Here is a 4,146-nt window from a genome sequence, read left to right on the forward strand (position 1 = left end):
CTAGGGCCCCCGGAGCAAGGACTTGGGTTCCCAGGACAAGGGCTAGGGCCCCCGGAGCAAGGGCCAGGGCTAGGGTTCCCACTGCTAGGGCCGCTGGAGCAAAAGCCAGGGATAGGGGTCCCAGGGATAGGGGTCCCAGGGCTAGGGCTAGGGCCCCCGGAGCAAGGGTTAGGGTTCCCAGTGCTAGGGCTAGGGCCCTTGGAGCAATGGCTAGTGTTCCCAGGGCTAGCGCCCCCGGAGCAAGGGCTAGGGCCCCCAGGGCTAGTGCTCCCGGAGCTAGGGCTATGGTTGACAGGGCTAGGGCCCCTGGAGCAAGGGCTAGTGTTTCCAGGGCTAGGGAACCTGGAGCAAGGGCTAGGGCCCCCAGGGTTTGGGCCCACGGTGCAAGGGACAGGGTTCCCAGGGATAGAACTATGGCCCCCGAAGCAAGGGCTAGGGCCAAAGGAGCAAGGGTTAGGGTTCCCAGGGCTATGGCTAGGGCCCCCGGAGCTAGGGCTAGGGTTCCCATGGCTAGGGCTAGGGCTAGGGCCCCGGGGCCAGGGCTAGGGTTCCCGGGGCTAGGGCCCCCAGAGTACGGGTTAGGGCCCCCGGAGGAAGGTCTAGGGTTCCCAGGGCTAGGGCTATGGCCCTCAGCATAAGGGCTAGGGCCCCAGGAGCTAGGGCTAGGGCTAGGATTCGCAGGGCTTGGGCTAGCGCCCCCAGAGCAAGGGGTAGGGTTCCCAGTGCCAGGGTTAACAGGGCTAGGGCTAGCTTTAACAGGCTAGGGCTAAGGCCCCTGGAGCTAGGACTAGGGCCCCCGGAGCAAGGGATAGGGCTAGCTTTCCCAGGGCTAGGGCTAGGCCCACGAAGCAAGGGCCAGGGTTCCCAGGGCCAGAGCCCCCAGAGGAAGGGCTTGAGCCCCCAGGGTTAGGGGCCCAGGAGCAAGGGTTAGGGTTTAGAGTGCTAGAGCCTCCGGAGCAAGGACTAGGTTTCCACGACTAGGGCTAGGGCCCCCAGAGCAAGTGCTAGGGTTCCAAGGGCTAGGGCCCCCGGAGGAAGGGCTAGGGCTAGGGTTCCCACTGCTAGGGCCACTGGAGCAAGGGCTAGGGCTAGAGTTCCAAGGGCTAGGGACCGAGGTGCAAGGGCTAGGGCTAGGGTTCCCAGGGCTAGGGCTAGGGCCCCCGGAGCAAGGGCTCTGTTTGCCAGGGCTAGGGCTCCTGGATCTAGGGGCTAAAAAATGAAAAATGTATTAACGGAAAATATATTCAGAATAAATGTTTCCAAAAACAAAAGGGGGGGGGGAATAAATGACTACAGTATCAAATATCCACCATGGAAGAATTCAGAAACTCCTTACGTGTACTACATCCTCCTAGACCTAGACTGCTCTGATGGCTGCTTCATAAATGCTCTAATAGTGCAATGAGACATTACAATGTTTGGAATTTGGGAGTGTGCTTACACTGCAGCTGTTGCTGTCGTAGTAGCTCACCTGCAGATACACTGTTTAACTCCTTTACGTTTTTGCATGCATGCTTTTTAAAAAAGTTTTTGGAATTAAGTGAATGAAGTTCTAGAACAGGGACAGGCATCCTTTAAGAAATGGTGCGCCGAATCTTCATTTATTCACTCCAATTTAATGTTTCGCGTGCCAGTAATACATTTTAACTTTTTCAGAAGGTCTCTATAAGTCTATAATATGTAACTAAACTGTTGTTGTATGTAAAGTAAATAAGGTTCTTCTTTGAGCACTTGCTCATATCCATTCCAGTTAGGTGTGCGCGCGCCGCGTGCATGTTCGTCGGAAGATTTTTACCCTAGCAACACTCGGTGGGTCGGCTGGGCACCCCCTGGAGTGGCGCTGCTATGGTGCCGAATATATACCCCTGCCGACCCAGCCGCCCTTCAGTTCCTTCTTACCGCCCGTGTCGGTCGTTGGAACAGTGGAGCGCAGCTTAGCTGACCTCCGCTTCCCTAGCTACTCGTAGTTCTTGTGTAAGGCAGGCTAATCAGGGCACCTGGGTTTAAAAAGGAGCTCACTCCAGTCAGGCAGGGAGGAGCCAGAGAGAGAAGGAGCATGTGTGAGGAGCTGGAGCAAGAAGGCAAGGAGCTGAGAGTGAGAGAGAGTGTACTGCTGGAGGATTGAGGAGGACAAGCGTTATCAGACACCAGGAGGAAGGTCCTGTGGTGAGGATAAAGAAGGTGTTTGGAGGAGGCCATGGGGAAGTAGCCCAGGGAGTTGTAGCTGTCATGCAGCTGTTACAGGAGGCACTATAGACAGCTGCGATCCACAGGGCCCTGGCTGGAACCCGGAGTAGAGGGCGGGCCTGGGTTCCCCCAAACCTCCCAAACTCCTGATCAGACACAGGAGGAGCTGACCCAGACTGTGGGTTCCACAAGAGGGGAAGATCACTGAGGTGAACAAATCAATCCGCCAATAAGCGCAGGACCCACCAAGGTAGACCGTTTTAAACTCGTGCATCGGCTGCACAAAGCCGTGCGACGGACGATCGCACGACTCCTTATGGTGCTCGGGATCGCACTTCACAGTTAAGTGCACCATTTGAGGCTTTTAAGCGGAGAAACAAAATGGAGCGGGATTTCACGTACCCTCACTTTTGCACCTAGCCTTGCAACTCGCAGCCGAAGCGCCTCCCGGCACCGGACCCACGCACTGCATAGCCTATCCGCACCGGCCGTCGCGGCATCCGAAGTTAGCGGCACCGCTCCCTCTCTCGAGTCGAGAAAGCCACGACTCCTCCTCCAGTGCCTACAGCTCCTGCACGCACCGTGGTTCGAGCTCCCTGCTTTCTGCTCTTCCTGCAACTGCACCACGCTGAGAGCTCGTCCTACAGTCGAATCGCCCAGCACTGGACACCCTGCAGAGGACAATGACATGGCACCCGTAGATTCCGGTCCACGGGCCGGGAAGCCATGCCCTGACTGCCCGGCACGCGCCGCGGAGCTTCCTGCTTCTGCTGCTTCCGTGCCAACGGCACCGCAGCCAGAGAGCCTGTCTAAGTCGGATCGCCCGGCACCAACACCTGCCGAGGCACCGACGACGTCGGCTCCGTCAATCCCGGTCCCACGAGGGCCGTCAAATCCGGTGCCTGATGGCTTCCCGGTATGCATTGTGGTCAAGCTTACTGTTCCCTCCACGCCAAAGACATTCCCAACGGTGAGGGATCTCATTGCCATGACAGAGTGGATGCTCCCTGAGCCCCCGGCACCGCTGGTGAGGGTAATACAGTCTCTTGGCAAGCCTCCCTTGATATGACCATCCTCCGTCGGCACAGCAGAGCAGCACCGTTCATGATCATGGTCCCGCAGACGCTCCAGGTCCTGGGGTCGGCACTCCTGCTCCCGACGCCACTTGCAGTCCCAATGCTGTTCTCCTCAGTACCGGTCGCACTCGCCGCACCGGTTGGTTTCCCGTTCACCGACCCGCTAATCTCGGCACCATTCCAGCTCCCAGCACCGCTACAGGCACCGTGACTCCGTAGCCACTCCCGACCTCGAGATCTCAGTCGACCTCTCGGCACCGCTCTGGTAGCAGGTCCGGATCTCGTTCCAGGTACCGGTACGCCTTCCGGTACCGGTCCCCCGGTGCTGAGTTGGGCAAGGTCCGATAGAATCAGAGACTCTGCCCATGATTTTTCAGCACCTCCATGGCCATCCGGACACGCATCAGTGTCTTTCCACGCGGACGGCTCTTATGCTCAGGACCGCGATTCTGTTGTGCCCACCAACAACCTGAGAGCCCATCAGGACCTCCTAAGGAGGGTAGCACTCAATGTGGATGTCCAGGTGCAGGAGGTCCCGGAGGTAGGGGACCCGGTAGTGGACATTCTATCGGCGGTTGCCCCACTAGAGGGGCCCTACCTGTTTATTTGGACCATCCAGGCGAATGCCGATACTCTATGGAGGGTACGACTACTTGTATGTCCATCCTCCTCCCTGCTCACTAGTCGTTCAGTCCATTAAGGAAAGGGAACGGCATGGCCAGCAGGCGCCAGCCCAGAAATCAAAGGAGGCTAGGCGAATGACTCTACCCAGCCACAAGCGGCCTTATAGCTCTGCGTGGCAAATCAACAAGCCTTGCATAGCCCCTATAATTATAACACCTGGGTGACGGTGTGTCATAAACAGATAAAAAAAGTTAATAGC

General features: G+C 57.6%; 1 protein-coding gene across 1 annotated transcript in view; it reads left to right on the plus strand.

The window, feature by feature from the left end:
• Positions 1-1,206: 1,206 nt before the first annotated feature.
• Positions 1,207-4,146, plus strand: part of LOC116838377 (serum amyloid A protein) — a 131,187-nt gene continuing 128,247 nt past the window's right edge. Inside the window, exon 1 of the mRNA XM_075065118.1 lies at positions 1,207-1,715. The gene's annotated coding sequence lies outside the window, so the exon portion shown is untranslated. The remainder of the gene's footprint in view (positions 1,716-4,146) is intronic.

The sequence above is a fragment of the Chelonoidis abingdonii genome, chromosome 4 (assembly GCF_003597395.2).
Source record: "Chelonoidis abingdonii isolate Lonesome George chromosome 4, CheloAbing_2.0, whole genome shotgun sequence".
Lineage (NCBI taxonomy): Eukaryota > Metazoa > Chordata > Testudines > Testudinidae > Chelonoidis > Chelonoidis abingdonii.